This window comes from Astatotilapia calliptera, chromosome 8, assembly GCF_964374335.1.
Source record: "Astatotilapia calliptera chromosome 8, fAstCal68.1, whole genome shotgun sequence".
In the NCBI taxonomy this organism is placed as follows: Eukaryota; Metazoa; Chordata; class Actinopteri; order Cichliformes; family Cichlidae; genus Astatotilapia; species Astatotilapia calliptera.
The window spans coordinates 2112238-2128762 of record NC_137429.1 but is presented as its reverse complement, the minus strand read 5'-3'; the positions used below and the strand labels follow the sequence as shown (position 1 = coordinate 2128762).

Below are 16525 nucleotides of genomic sequence, written 5' to 3'. Positions count from 1 at the left end.
TATGAAAGCTGCATTTTTTAAACGACATGTATTTAATTCAAGCCTGCCGTGCACAGTTTAAAAAACGGAGGTTTTACCAGTTTGTGTGAAGAATCACAATACTGAACAGTTGTTACATATTAAGTCCTTTCAGCATAAAAATACCTGATTTTTAGGGATGAGTAATCCAACCACTGAACACAGCACTCGCCGTGCTCATTTAAACGTGCATATACTGCACAAAGAGACGTTTCACAGCGTTGAATCGAGAAGTTTTCGTCAAAACTTTCTTGAAGTTTTGCTTTTGGATTTTTGTTTTGGCAGTTGCTTGTTCAATTTGGATGCTACCTGTGCAACCCACCTCCTCACACACAAAGGAACACTGAACTTCTGCCAACATCAGCAGCAGTTTGTGGTGCAGTGATGAACTCTGGCTGCAGCTCCGTTGTCAGACAGACATTCAGGAAACTTGGGGTTTGTTCTAAACTTACTCTGACCCGTAACATAGGAAGTAATCCTCCGCGGCAGAGGATGAAGTTGCTACTTTGCAGTGTTGTCAATTGATAGAAAGTTTACTTTTGGAGAGAAACTGAACTCCTGAGACTTTCTTAACATACTGCCTCAAACAGCATGTACTTTCACAAGTTCACTAACTTGCAAAGGTTCAACTGTTGGACTCCCTGATCCTGCGCCTGCATTAGCTGCTGTCCGTGGTCCCGTTTCTATGAAAAAGACGCACCTGCAGGACGTTTAATGAAAGGTGGAAGGACAGAGCTCCATTGAGTCATTAACGTAATGACCGTCCCCCGAGGATGACCTTATCAGACACGCCGCCTGCCTGGGAAGTTTACAAGCGGCAGAGTCGGCAAGGACAGCCCGGTTACGTCTGTGAGTGGAACGATTTACAACCCGGCTTTTACCGTGCTCGCTGGTTATCCGGACAAGAGGAGATGGAGGGAAAGACGGATGAGGCGAGGTTGTAGAGTGTGGAGTGAAGGTGAAAAGGATATGTGAGCAGGTTAAAGGGTGATAGGTCTGTCTAGCACAGGCCTGTTGGTGGAACATTTAGAGAAAATTCTACTACAATGGCAAAAAGCTTTGGACACCAGGCAGAGCTCTTTGTGACGAGCGCCGTTCCTGACGCTCGAACCCCAGTTAGCTCCCCCGTAGCACTGCTCTTTATTGTGGTTACATGAATATGCATAGGTTCATTAACATATGACATCTTACATAGGCATGCATGTGAACAAAGAGTACCGGTCTGTGTGCACGTGTAGGTATGGCCCTGTGAACGCCTCCCTAAAAAGCCGGTGCCAGCGGTCCACCAAAACAAAGGGCTCTTATGCTTAAACAGACACAGAGTAGGTGTCCTCCTATACCATAAATCAGTAAGAGAAGGTACGACCTCTCTCATGACCTTAGGATGTGTGTGGATGGCACACAGAGTCTTTGCAGACTGCTAAGGGTCAGACATCCTATCACTATACAATATATCTCTAAGCATAAATGAGTATATGTTTCTAAGCATAAATGACAATCCAACAATATAAACCTAACAAAGGGAAAAAGTTAGTAAAAATGACACAGATAATGTAAAAAGAAAAAAAAAATGAACTTTGCAAATTCGTTCTTGCACATTTGCACAAAACATTAGGATGCTGTGTAAATAAAAATAGAATAAAATGATTTACAAGTCTCATAGAGCCATATTTAATTCACAATATAGAAAACATATCTATTGCTTGAACTGAGGAAAAAATACAGGCAGTCGCCACCACTCAGCCTTCTAGCAGATACAGCTGTGCCATTAATTTGAAAATCCTAGGGGACTTCCTTATCAAGTTATTACATTCAAAGGTTTTTCAGAAAACTTGACTGAGGTTCTGTTTGTTCTGGAAAGCAAAGTCTGTGTTTGGGCTCCACCAGAGTTTAAAGTTGAGTCAGACTTCAGCGTACGTGCTAACATCAAAATGGCCGAGAATAAACGAGATGGAAATCAGTTTGTGATTCGTGGAGGAAAACTTGGTCGCAGAAAAAGAAAAAGCGGGCGATTTTCTGCTGGGCTCGCTGCTACATGTAAAACATATTCTCTTTGATGCATATCAGATCACTCAGTCCCCATGAGGTTCCCACACACTCCCTCGCCCTGTGTGTGTGTGTGTGTGTGTACGCGACTGTGTGTTGATGCAGGGAAGGTCGGGGGTCGGTTACTGGGACACTAACAAACAGGCAGACAGGCGTGCCAGCAGGCCGTGTTGTTTCTCGTCTCTGAAACCTCATTTTTGCTCATTTTCCAGGAATTGCACAGCCAGTAAAACACCGTAGAGTCCCACCAATTTCACAGAGTACTAAAAAAGAAGACGGTACATTAAACTGGAGCAAACAGCAGAAGCATATTTGCTGTTTGAAACTTTCAGTTTCACATTAAAACTTTCAGAACAGCAGCTAATTATACAGTGACTGCTCTGCGGCTTCAATCATACTCGCTATGTTAAAAGCCCAAGTTTGCCCATCAGTTTTTATACACCATTAAATTAGTATTCTAGTGTTTCATCATTGCCCCACCTCCTAAAGTTGGGGAATTTTTAATATTAAAGCACCAACTGAGGGCCTGGCTCTAAACCCCGGCGGTCACATCATCCATTTAGACCCATTTTTATAATCCATTTACCGGTTAACCGCTCGTTCCTGCGGCTGCGTAGCTTGGCTTGTTCGCTAGCTGATGAATGCGGTTAATGGACTTTTTCACGCGGGCTCCTTTAGATGGGAAGTTCTGAACAAAGACTGGTTTTAGTGGAGCTTCTGAGAGTAGGATGACCTTTGTCCAGTTGATGGTGCCGGGTGTCTCGGCTCTCCGGTGGGCCACAACGAGAGCCCGACTCCTTACTGACCTGGAGAGTTGAGGTAGAAGGGCGCTGAATAACTACCTGCAGGTAATAAAAAATAAGTTATGAGACACTTAAATACAACACAAGAGTTAAACTAAAACCTAAAAATGTGCTACAAAGCACTAGTAATATATCATCACTGTGATATTAAGACAGGACCAGATGTCTTAAAACACACGCAGTCAAAGCACGTCAAGCACGATGAATTCCACAAACCACTGAAGCACTAAGACAAAAACACTCAGATGAACTGAAACATCTGAAATCTGTCAGAGTTGAAAGGAAACTTGTCAGTCTCGTCCTGTTCAGCAGGATGAATAGGAACAACAGACTCCTTCAGCATTGTACTGCTCTCATTAAATCCTTATTATTCCTCTTCTTCCCCTCTAATCAGCCCTGTTGACAAATCTAAACAGCTCTGTGACTCCTCACTCTGATGTGAAATTAAAGAAATGAGGCTTTGACGGCGGCTCGGCTGCAGGCTGTCGGTGACGTGCCTCTGGGATGTGACGCCCAAATAAGTCATTAAAATTAGCACCCCGATCCCTTTTACCTGTCGACTGTAGCTTTATTACTTTTCTGATGTGCGTTATTTGTTTCTTTCCTGTTGCTGCGAAGACTTCTTGGTTCTATTGTGCCAGCAGTGACAGGAAATGTGTGAAGTTTTTATTCAGCAAATGAAATAAAAGCCTTTTTTCAAACATAGTTATGGCTTTAAAAGAATCGCTCTCTTCATTTAAAGCCCACAGTGAAAATCTCGGACATTCGAAATGAAGCACTTCACTCTGTTCTCTGTTCTCCATGCTTCTGTGATATCGACGTTCACCAGAATTAAGCATGATGGTTTCAGTCCTTCAGCTTGACTCAAAACAGCTTTAACAAATTATGAATTCGTTACTTGCCAGATGTTTTGGCTACAGTAAAGTAAAGCTTGGAGAAATTTGCAGTGTAAGCCGAGGAAATGCCTTCAATAAAATGATCACAGCATCCGCAGACTGTGCTCAGCTGTCAGCCCTCCACACAGGGAGTGTGATTTAAACTACTTCAGCATGCCCACAGTTAGTAAATAAGTGCAAGCCACTTTGCAACCCAAAAAGTGAATGTATGGTTGTAAAGATGACTGACAATGAAACTTTGAAGGACGAAATCTTTAAATATAAGTAAGTTAAAGAGATGTCAGGCACCAAATCAGGCTGTGGTAGTTCATTTATTCAGATTAAAAAGGAATCCTGAATCCTACAGACAAACGGATATAAGAATCGTAAAATATTGAAGCAATAATTGTAAATGAAACCCTATCGCTGTAGTGACCAAAGAAATGCATGGTGTCTTCATGTGAATTTATCAGTACACCAGTTGAACACGGGCGGAAACGTGTCTAATGGAAACGAATGCTAATAAAATGCATCAGACTTCATGTTACGCCGCCCTGCAGCCCCTAATCTCTCAGCACTCGCAGTGCAAGAGTGTTCAGCTGTTGCTAACTGACCAGACGTGGTGAGGTGTGGATAAAGGCTGAGGCAGGCTGTCGGGTAGACACACCGGCGCTTTTAGCTAACTTATTATATAATTTGAAATAAAACCTCTTCTCTGTGGAATTCTGGTGTTAGAATCCATATTTATGTTGCAGATCCGGCGCCGGGTCGTCACATAAATGGGGGCTCGTCCGGGATTTGAACCCTGGACCTCTTGCTACCCAAGCAAGAATCATCCTTGAAAAAATAGATCTCGGTTCTGAGATTGACCCCGCCCACAAACCCCTAACTCTCATTAGGTTAACCTGCTGGATGAGGCGAGGTTATCTTAGGATTTATAGGATACTTGACTCTTCCAATTTAAAAAAAACAGCAAAAGCAGAATTCAGAGTAGAGGAAATAAATGGCACCAAAGAGACTCATCTCTATGAGTGGTTTATTATTAGAATAAGAACAAAGCAGAAACCAAATAAAAAGTCAGGATCTTTTCTCAGCTTGTGTTCTTGGCCTGTATAAGTGAACATGGACCTGGGTGGTACTTGGGCACAGCTAAGGTGCCTGTGAGTGGTCCCTGTTCCTCTTCCTCCTGCTGCTGCTCCTGAAGTCCTTCCAGCTCTCTGTATAAATAGCAGCGTTCGAGGCATTTTGAAATGAGTCCAGCTTGGCCCGTTCTGCTCGCTGCAGCGAATTCATCCATTATGCAGAGCCCAGAGTCGCGGCCCCTCCTCTGCACACTCTTGCAAACCTGCTGCTTCTAAGTAGGCATACATGCATACAAACATATGCATAATCACTGTCCAATGCAAACATATGACAGCTCTCTCTCTGCCTCTCGCAAGCACCTCGTGACAAGAGCGCAGTGACCACATGCCAGGAGGCGTGTTACAAGCACCCTGTGTTTGTGCTACATGATTTATTTAGTGTTTAAACGTTCACACCATTGTGCCACCTGAGCTGCTTGAAATACACCGCATACATATTCACTCAAACACCGGTGTGCACATTACTATTTTCCTCTATAAATCTCTGCGCCTCCTCCTCTCGCTGTGGAGCAAATAGGCCTCTGAACTGAACCGTGCATCTGGAAAGTACGGCACATTACAAAGCCCCGGCACCGGGATGAAAATTTGAATTGCTGCAGGATGATAGTTCAGAATTTATGTACTCAGACTTTAAAAAAATGGACAAACCACAGGGGAGGGGAACGGCAAACACAAACTGTCGTGTCAGAGAGGGGCACGACAGAAACACCCGGCCTCGAAGGAAACAAAGTCAAGAGGACAACACCACAGAGGGTTTATTCACAGAACGACATCCAGAGTCCATCTAGGGCAGGGCTCCCCGGCTAAAAGGAGGTCTGCTGCCTCCGTCATCCAATCAATCTGAGGTCCCAACATTTTAAATGACCCAACAAAAAATGTTTCTTTCGTTTTTTGTCTGATCAATTATTCATATGTCCATTAAACCATCTGCTGAACAGACAAGTGCAATCCAGTTCAATACCAACATTAAACAAACAACAATTTAACAATGAAATTATGCAGTAGTCTTTGTGACATCTGTTGCACATAAACCAACATTAAAGTGCAAACAATTCACCTAAAAACCCCCTCAATATTCAGGAAAATTAAGAAGTGATTCAAACTGCAGGAAACATGTTTGACAAACTCAACACAACTTCAGTGGGAGAAATTTGCATTTTAAACTTCGTGTGAAATGGGATCAATGCAATTCTTAAGCATGCACGCAAATGTTCATTAGTCAGCTGTGAGTGAATTTTGTCGATTCATCTTTAAATTTCAAATTTTCATAGTATTTTTGACAAAGCCAACTTTATTTACTCAGTCATCTCTGCACTTCCCAAGCTAGTAAGTTAGTTCTTCTTTGTCGTTTTTTTTGGTGGTTGACGGTGCAGTACTGCCCCCAGCTGGCTTGAAGTGTTGACCTGAATGTCGCTGACCCACATAGCCACATCGCGCCTTTTCAAAAGTCAGAAATGGCCAGAAATAAAATATTTACCTACATGGTAAATGAGAAAACACTTTGCGGTCCAGATTTGGACCAGAGTCCGGGCGTTGGGGACTCTGATCTATGGCCTTGAGGAAAGATCCTCAGGCTGATCACGGGACAAAGGAAACACTACAAAGACCCCGTTTCCTTCACTGTATTACATCCAGTTTCATTACAGTTGGCACTAAATTTTAAAGCTCTTCTGTTATCTTTGGTAGCAATAAGTTGTCAATCAAGCTCTGATTAATGGACAGTCAATACAAACCAAATACAAACTTGGTTTTATTCAATAAGTTTTCCGTAGATATTTTCAAATATAAACATTACCTGTTAGCCATGCTTTTAGCTCACCATTTTTATTCAGAATTTTAGCTTGTTTAAGAGTTTCTGTCTCGTATCAAGCCCTTTCAACCATTTCAAAGCCTAACTATTCAAAAAAAGCATTTTTTTTATTGATTATTTATTGGTTGAGTGAGGAACGCCCTGGAAATCCATGACTTAGTCCAATCAGCATATTCGCTTTGAACACTTTCTATTCTAAATTGATTCAGTGGGTTTTGTAATTACCAAGTAAAAATGCTAATTCATATTTTATTACCTGAGGGGTTAACCTGCCATTTCCAGTCACCTTCGTTGGCTTCTGGCCGACTCTAACGAATCACCTGGTTCTGACTTGTGAACGCTGCTCACGTCCACCTCTGAGTGGTATTAATTACTCACAGTCTGACACTCTCCAAAGCCAAGCGCTGTGGCGGTTGTTGCATTATGGATGCGTCCACTGCCTGCACCTTTCCACCGTTTTGATGGACAAGCGAGCGTGTGGTGCTGAAATCTAATTGCTCGTTTGTGCGGGCAGGGTTGAAGCAGTCGGGGTAACCACTATATTAGATCCCTTCATCAGTCTCTACTTCTATTGGACCGCTGCTTGTTTGACTGTCATTTGCGCCGGCTCTGTTGTGCTCGTGCTCTCGTTCTGGTTTTTAATGAAATGGCATCAACTCAATTTCCTCTTCATAACCAGCCTTCAGGTATTTTCATTTCCAGAGATGCTGTTATCAAAACCAAAGGAAATGCTGTTCTCCAATTACAGTAGCATGTGTGCACAGAGGTAACAGCCTCTTCATTGTGCCTCCATTATTTGCGGTAAAAGGAAGTAGAGTCTGTTCAGCTGTTTGAACTGCAGGACACTAACTGGTTGGTTTACAGTGAACGTTCAGGGTTAGGTTTGATGGCAGAAAACCCAGTTGGCTCAGTTTCTTGTTAATTGAATGAGAACCACCAATTCACGAGAACCACAGAACGAATCTCAATGAAATATAAATTATATTGTTTTTTTTATTCTTGCTGAAAACTCTTGAATTTCTCTTTAAGAATCTTTTCTTCCTCTTTTTTGTCTTCCTGATGGTGTATCCGAAGCCCTCGCTTTAATGGGTTTAACATTTATAAACAGTAATGGAAAGGAAAAGAGCAGGCTGTTATCTATTGAATATCAGACTTTATTGGCTTCCTCATTCAATTAACATTTCACATTTTCCATTCGTCGGATCATTTTACCCGAGGCACCTGACAGTTTAATGAGGGCGACGGCAGTCGGTGTGGCTTTCCTGAACGAAGCCCTGCCAGTCCCACATCGTCTTTATTGAACTATATACATTGCATTAAGTCAAAACAATGGCTCGAATAAAGGTTGTCAGAATCTCTGCTTTAGTACCACAGGTCAGTATTTAACACTGATTACATCGGAGATTAGATTGAAGTACTGGGAAGCTGTCTTCACTTTCAAAGCACTTTAAAAAAATCCCTAAAATAAATGTAATTACATTTTTCTCTTACACTTTTCTGATTATACTGAGCTCTGCTAATCTGCCAGCTGCCTTTTCAACCCTCGGAGAATGGATTATTTTCCTTGCAGGGATTTATTGTCTGCAAGAAAATTATAGGTGTTGGACATTTGAAGGAAATGGTGCCTATTTTCAGTACGTCAGGTATTCGCTAGTTGAATTCCTCCTTCTAATTAGTCATAGTTATAATCTACGTACTAGAACTGAAAAGACACAGTTCTGATTTAAGGAAGGGAGGTGAGCTGTTACAAAGCTTATATCAGTGTAAAAGCAATCACTTCTGCAGTTATGGACGGGGTGGGAGGAGCTTTAAGATCCATCCCTACCTGACATCACGTCATGGCTTTAGCACCTTAGGCAGCAGCTGGTATTGCAGGCATGCTTTTCCACATCAGTGGTCTTCAGTTCTTCCTGGGAGGTCTCGATATCCCATCTGGGAAATATTCTCTCTCTCAGGGGTCTATCCCTAGGTCTCCTCCCAGCTTGGTGTGCCCAAAAAAAACCTCTAAGGGGGTGTACGTGGGAGGCATTCTGATAGGATGTCCAGACAACCTTTAGACGGCTCCTTATGAAGCTTATTGCTAACGCCAACCTTACGCCTTTTCTGCTGAAGCCAAAAGAACGTTATTCCAAGATGCTTTTAATTTGAAATCCTTGAAGATGTGCAGTTCTTCTACAGTCACCATCAGAAGTAGAAGAAGTATCTTCCATGATTGGGTTGCAGATGTATGCACAGGGGCCGTGTCCTGTTCTACAGACTATAAAAAAATCCTGAAACAACATCGTAATAGAAACATTTTTTTAATGTTCACGATGCACCATGGAAAACCGGTTAAAACCAATAAATAAATGTTTAAAAAAATAAATAAAATCCTGGAACTGGGTCATATTAGTAAAACTGACTCGACTTCCAGTACCAGGTTATGCGTATTGGCTTTCACAAATCCAGTCTAAATCCCCTGACGCACCATTAATCGAAGCAGATTTTTAACGGCTCCTTTCTTTTATTTATTGTCTGTATGACTCGTTTCCTCGCGAGTCGTCAGTAGGTTTTATTTTAAAGCACAAAGCGCCGCGCTGCTGTGTGACAGTAAAACATCCCTCCTGCTCGAAACGCTTGTTGAAAGTCATTATCCGAGGCAGATGAGGAATAATGGGTTTTTGTTGGAGTCTAGCTTTTTAGTATTTTGGACCACAAACACTCGCTCTTGTAGTTTTTTTTTAATGAATTTGTGTTTTCCCCCTCTGTGGCCCAGGGCGGGTGAGTCATCACTAGACGCTGGAGCTAAACAGTTTTAGGAGGGCAGGGGGAAAAGTGATCGTGGCTCGTTTTGTGTTATTATTTTCTTTTGTTTTGTGCTTCTCTGCTGAATTTGCATTTTGCTGCATTTAACAATGTGGACCGAAACACAGCGATCAGCTCGTTCTCGCTTTAAGTCTCAATTCCTCTCCTCTCGATTCTCCCCAATCCTTTCGTTCTCGTTCGGTCTTAATCTCTGCCTTTCTCCAAATTATCCCTGCGGTGAAAGCTCGCAGATATTACATCTCGTGTACAGTAAATAGATTCCGTCAGCCATTATCTGCCACCGCCGCTTGTGTTTTCAGATAGACCGCGCCTGTGCCTGTTATTGTTGTTATAAACCTCCACTTATCATCGCCTTCCTTCTTCACAAAGATGTTCGTTTTGCAAACAGCTCTTTATATCATCCAAATTTAACTTAGAGACTTCTGAGAGTTTACTTCGAAGGCACTTTCATTCTCTTTAACTTTTAAAGATTCTTGTTGTTTAGTCTTGTTCGGGAAAAAAAGCTTCAGAGCACCTGGGAGTTTATTTTTCATGTGTCAGGTACTCCACTGACGGGATGAACGCCGTTATTCCAGAAGATGTTTCGTCATTGGGAGCGCTCCCTTCGTTTTTTTAGTGTTTTTCGATGTGGGGACGGTAAAAGGCAAAAGCCCCGTGTGCTACAGCCGATGCTCCACGAGAGGATAAAGGTGAACTCTCAGAGCAATTCTGTATTGATTTGCAGTTACTCTTTCTTTAAGGAGACGACTGCACATTGGTGCAAAACACCCCCACCAGAGCCATGGACCCCCTCGCTGTAGCGATCACTTCCTGTCTTTTACTTGTCTGTGTGTCGAGTATATACTGTTCTTGGGGTTTTTCCTTCCTACTTTTGCCAAGTGCTTGCTCAAAGGGAGTCATGTGATTGTTGGGTTTCTGTGTTATTGTAGTTTCGTTACTCTTTCCTTTGTTTGGTCCTTGGATGTTTGAGCTTCACTGTCCTGTCACTGATTGATTTGAGGAAGAAGGAAAGCTGCTCCGCCTTCAGATTCATGACATTGCCACTTGTTGTTAACACACGACTGTAACGGAGAAGCCTGAGAGGTCAGACATCTGATGCACATCCATAGATTTGGGCTGTTTCAGTGGAACAGGAGATGATGCAGGTTCCAGATAAAATTAAAATTTAAACACCATATTTTTCTTTCTTGTTTTGAGAGCTGAGCAGACTGAAAGCTGCTGTTCTGGCTTCAGCGTCTGAAACGACAACCCGAGTTTGTTCAGTCACACGCTCATTTCTTGATGTTGCTCGTATTCATTTCTGATCTCGCTGTGAGTACACAATAACACGTGGTTATTGTGTACTTGCTCTCCTCTCTCTGAGTGTGTGTGTTTAACCTGCTGACGGTACACTTATTTTGGCGGTGGGTGCACCTGACTCAGTCCAAAGTGAGGAAATGAAATATGTGTTTGAGAGTCCTGAGCGACGGGTGTGACCCGGCCGGCTGCTGACTCGGTTATATCGCCCCAAAAACCCAACCTGATCCTGATTTGACTCCTCTGAGTTTTTATTTAACGGTGTGCGAGCGACACGAGAGGTCCTCGCCGTTTCTGAGATGTTTAAGAAAACTGCTTTAATTACTGTCTGAAAATGATGATTGTGTAAAAAGCTGAAAATGTAATTTGCAGTTATTGTGGTTTGCTGGTGTCTGCAGATATAATAATGCACGCAGTATCAGCAAAGAAGACTATAAAGGCTTCGCGGCTCTAATTGTCAGTAATTAAAGTACCTTATTGCCGTTAAGTCTCTGAGCACAGCGAGATCGTGTTTCCAAACACGTTTTCCACAGTGGAAACAAATCACAGTGGAAAAGAGCTCCTAAATGTTGTGAAACCCTCTAATTAGCTCCATCACGGCCTCACAGACTAAATGCTGTGACACAAATTTACTCACTCTCAAAAGCGATAGACACCCCGTGCGTGTTAAAGCGCCGCTCGCACATTGGCGCCGATTCCCCCAACAGCTCCGTCGTCACTCACGCTCTTCTTCAAACTCGGATTCTTTTCCTTCAGACAAACTGCGCGCTCGCTCCTTGCGCTCCGGCTGTCGGGCTCCGGCTGTCGGGCTCCGGCGCCACTCGGCTGTTTTCTGTGCTCTGTCCTGCCTTTGGCTCTCCCGCCGCTCCACCACACCGCAGTCCCGCTGGAAGTAGGATTAATAATTACAAGTTCATCCATTATTCATATGTGACATAAGCAGCTCACAGTCTGGTAAACACGCAGCGCTCACAGCTTAGCGTCCTCGCTTTCTCAGAGTCTTCACGTGTTCGTCAGGATCCAGGCTTTTTTTTTTCAAGCTGAGCTGTGAAATTATGCAAATAATTAACTGGAGGTCAGACATAGACAGTGACCTCTGACCTTAACATGCTGAGCACAAGTGGTGATAACTGCTAGTTTATTAGCATAAAACACAGAAACAATAACTAGTGAGCATAAAATAAGCTAATAAGGACAAAGTCCAGGCTGCGAGGATCTTAGTGAGTCATAGTTATAGGGGAGTTATGGTGGTTACCTCCATGAATAAATGCAAACGCTCCCGATATACGTTATCATCTCCAGATTTTCTCTCCAGACTGTCGTTCTACTGAAGCGTTCATTCTCAGCCTCCAGATTTTGTTTTTGTGGATTTAACAGCAAAAATCAGGTTTCTGCAAGTTCTCAGCTTAGACTGACTCATTCATCCTCTCTGTAAACATACATACATGTAAAACTAACTTAATAGGAAACGTTTTAAAGACACTGATGAAAGGAAAATAGCTTAAGCTAAAACTAGCCAGAGCTCAGAGCCGGCCCAAGCTAGCAGCCTCGGTATGAGCAACGGATCTAAACTGTGAGAGGAAAATGATACACGAGTCAGTGTCCTGTTATCAGATGAACTTATAAACACAACACTGTCAGTAACTGTTTTTGTTTAGGGAGGTCAAACCTGTAAGTCTTGTTTTCATTTAATTATTAAACATTTTTATTGTCAAATCTTTATTTGAACTTAGTGCGGTCGAATAACTTCTTTTATTATGAAAATTACATTTTGGATTGACTTTTGTTTCTTTCTTTCTATTTTTTAGTCATTATAAAGAAAATCAGCAAACAGCTGGTCACACTTGGCAAAATGAGCCAAACATATTGCACCGGGTGATCTATGCGTAACTGTTACGCCCCTAGTCTAGGCGTCTAGAGACGCACATAAGATTTGAGGAGAGAGAAGCAAGTACCCGCCCTGGGTCCCAAACCAAACATCCGAAACCGGTTATGAGTAAAAAAAAGGTGATTTTTATTTAATGTCAGGAAGCATAGCTCCAGGGTGAACCCAGGCCGAAATAATAAACAAAACCAACTAAGTCCTGCCAGAGGAAACTAACTAAACCCTAAGAAAGAAACAAAACAAACAAATGACAGTGACTATCCCTCGCTTCCTACCCCAGAAACAGGAGAAAACAGTTCAAAAGAAAAGGCGGCTCACCCCTTCAGCCTATGCACACATAAGCACTGAGTTTACCCACAAGCGGCGGCTCTTAGATAGACAGATACAGAGGAAACCAGGTCTGCTGTCAAAAACTGCTCGCTCGCTTCCCTCTCAGCTGTCAGAGCGGCTTTTTGAAGGCAGTCACGTGCTCCACGGTCCAATCAGCAGCTCACTGCTCTTCATTAGGGGAGGGACCTGCAGAGAGTCAGACACAGTAAAGAGACACAGCAGCTCACACAGACTTCTTATGGCCACGAGCCGTAACAGTAACATAAAGAATAAACACACTCTGACTCCTTGCTACATGAATGTGAACAATTTAAACTAAGAAATAAAAGTTTATTTCATATCATTTTGTAAAATAAAGAAAAACAGTGAGGTGATTGAAACCAACATGTTCCACATATCTTTGCTCTGTATCCACAGATTCAGTGCCATCACTCACATTTCTCTTTTTCAACAAAGACGCGCTCGGTTTGTTTGCCGTCTACCTGTCCACTGTGGCTACATTTGAGTTCCACAGCACGCTGTGATATTTTACACAGAGGTGAGTTCAGACTGGTCTAAACTCGTCTCCCATCCCACACCTTTGGGATGAAGTTGCACACCAAGCGTGAGCTGCACGTGATCACCTGGCTCCAGTGTTTGACCTCAGCAACGCTCGGAGTCTTCTGTCTGAACAGGAGCAGAAACCCCTGCAGCCGTCTCCCACATCTGCTGGAAAACATCTGTGCTGTTACATCCACCTCCCCGCGTTCCCTCCCTACTTTACTCCTCCATGTTCTTTTTTATCTTTCTTCTGTAAGAAGCCAAACAAACAACCAAATAGACAAATATGATAATATTTCAGCTGTCCTCTCGCTCAAAGCAAATTTGCAATTTTTTGGGAAGCGGCTCTCCGGTTGTTCCCGTGTTATTTCCCATCAGGGCGGATCAAACCTGGGCGAGCTGACTGCGACAAACAATCAGAGTTTCATTACGGAGCTTAACGCCACTGTGCTCTGACCGAGGGGGGGGAGGACGAGGGCAGCTCTGACAGAAGGAGGATGTTTTTCTCCACAGTGCACGGAGGGACTGGAACCTACCTCGTCTGTGGCTGTGAGACGTCGTGTAGCTCTGTGGGGTAAATATAAGCAAATGAAGAGATTTAAGAGATTAGAGATTTAATTTTAACAGTTGCGGTGTAGATGGGACGCACTTGCATTCTGAATTGAGGCGTTTGATACAAGTTAAAGCACAAATTAGATGGTTACACGCTGCATATCACAATTTACTACTGATTTCATTCGATGCTTTTTCCACTATTTGCAAAACTGAATTTACAGTGTTTAAACATTTAAAATGTTTGCACTAAGAATTAATCATATTTAGAGTAAAAGTAAAGGTTTTCTAAAATGTCGCTTTACGTCTACCAACAGTGGTGACCCCGCCTTTAAAGATTCACCTTTAAATGTGCAACCTCAGCTGAGACATTTAGGCTATAATTTAGCCACAAAATCATTAGACTCATTTCAGGCTGTGAATCATGCAAAGCTATGCTGGTGCTGGTAATGAACGCAGGCACATGAATCCCAGTAGAGATAAAACTGCAAGCTTCTATTAATAAGCAGAATCAGCGACCGTCTCCATCCTGCACAATTACTCATAAAAAACGACCACAAACAAATAAAATGAATAACTCGCACTTGTTTCCTTGGATACCGAGCCAATGTTTATCGTCAGTATTTAAACATCAAACACGAGTCAGGCTGGCAATAAAAACTAAAAGCGCAAACACTGGACTGTTGAAACTCCAGCACAGCTAACGATGACCCGATCCCCTCGTGTTGCTGTTTGAGGAATCGGAGCAGCTGAGAGCAGAGCTTCAGCGCTGTCAAGCATCACTCTGCCCTTGTTTCATCCTCGGAGCGCAGCAGAAAGCAGCGGGGCCGCCCACGGCAGAGCGTTGGCTCTGGTGTGAATGCGGCGATAATTGCCCTTCCATCCACTTCAGCCACCGAGCCAAACGCCGGCGGGTCGCTCAGCCAGCCACCTGTGGTGCATTATGGTCCGCACTCAGCTCTAATAAGAGCTAATCCTCCGTGATGAGCCCCGGCCCGGGCCTCGTGTCAGCACGCATCCTCTACCCGGGCTGCGCTCGATGACAGGGAACGTTTCAGACGTGTTACAGGTGAACCTCTTTCCAAATGCGTCCTCCACACGGGCGGCGGTCAACAAGGGAAGAGCTTCAGCTTTCACGGTGTTCCACGGAGAAAGCAAGCCGGGTGGGATGAACTCAGGAGAGCCGATGCTGTCAGGAGTGTTTGCTTTCTAACTTAAAGCGAGCAGAGATCACCAGAAGCTACGCCTAGCAAGAGCAACAATGGATGCTCAGGAGGATTTATGAAAGTGCAAATGCTCAACTTCACTAAAAACATTTCTCAGTCTGCAGAGATGATAATCTGCAGGAAGGAAACCAGTTACAGTTGCATTCAACAAAGTTGCTCTCTGGGCTGCTGTGTGTCCACAGTGGCAAATCAAAGCTCAGCTAAGCATTCATCGAGACTTACACTTCAAGTAGAGAATGTAGAACCTCGAACCTGGCTCAAAATACAGACCTAACATAGATTTTATTATATATTATATATTTCTATTATACGGCAGCACGGTGGCACGGTGGTTAGCACTGTTGCCGCACAGCAAGAAGGTCCCGAGTTCAATTCCTCCATCAGACCGGGGTCTTTCTGTGTGGAGTTTGCATGTTCTCCCCGTGTTTGCGTGGGTTCTCTCTGGGTACTCCGGCTTCCTCCCACCGTCCAAAGACATGCAGCTTGTGGGGATAGGTTGATTGATTAATCTAAATTGTCACTAGGTGTGAATCTGAGTGTGAATGGTTGTCTGTCCTTGTGTGTTGGCCCTGCGACAGACTGGCGACCTGTCCAGGGTGTACCCCGCCTCTCGCCCTATGACAGCTGGGATAGGCTCCGCGACCCTGAAAAGGATAAGCGGAAGCGGAAGCGAATGGATGGATGGATGGATGGATGGATGGACTATTATACATTTAGTTTCTAAATGAAGAAACTAAAGTAAGAGAAAGAGGAAGTCGGTGAGAATAAATGCAGTTTGAGTTGCATTTAGAAAAACACAAATGCTCTCTGGAGAGCAGTACGTGCACTTTATGAGTGCAGAAATCGATAGATGGTACATTAAAAAAAGAGAGACGGTCATTACAGCTGATTCATGCCACAGCATAAAGGCATCAAATTTAAAAGTTTTGCCAAATAAGTTTATGGAGGAAAAACAAACAAGTGTTTTGTCATTCTGGATGAAATCTCTTAAATGTTGTCAGAGGGCGTGTGTGAATCTCTGACAGATGACTTTTCCTCCACATTCAAGAGAAGCTGTGATTGCTTCAAGTTTCAGTGCGTAACAATGCGAGTGGAGTGAGAAACGGATCGGATGCATTCAGAGAAACGCTCGGGAGCGGATCGGCTAAGTGGAAGAGTCTGTCCGAGCGGCAGGTGTGAAACGGGAGGACGAGTTTA

The 16525-nt window shown here is 43.4% G+C and overlaps 1 protein-coding gene and 1 long non-coding RNA gene across 4 annotated transcripts in view; one reads left to right on the top strand and one right to left on the bottom strand.

The window, feature by feature from the left end:
• grid1b (glutamate receptor, ionotropic, delta 1b) overlaps positions 1-16525 on the top strand; it is a 585542-nt gene that overhangs the window by 173732 nt on the left and 395285 nt on the right. The gene's annotated exons all lie outside the window — the stretch shown is intronic.
• LOC145430350 (uncharacterized) lies at positions 1077-15107 on the bottom strand. The gene is made up of 2 exons (XR_013910877.1): positions 11433-15107; positions 1077-2906 (listed from the first exon to the last, which is right to left on the bottom strand). It is a non-coding gene; the product is annotated as an uncharacterized LOC145430350 (long non-coding RNA).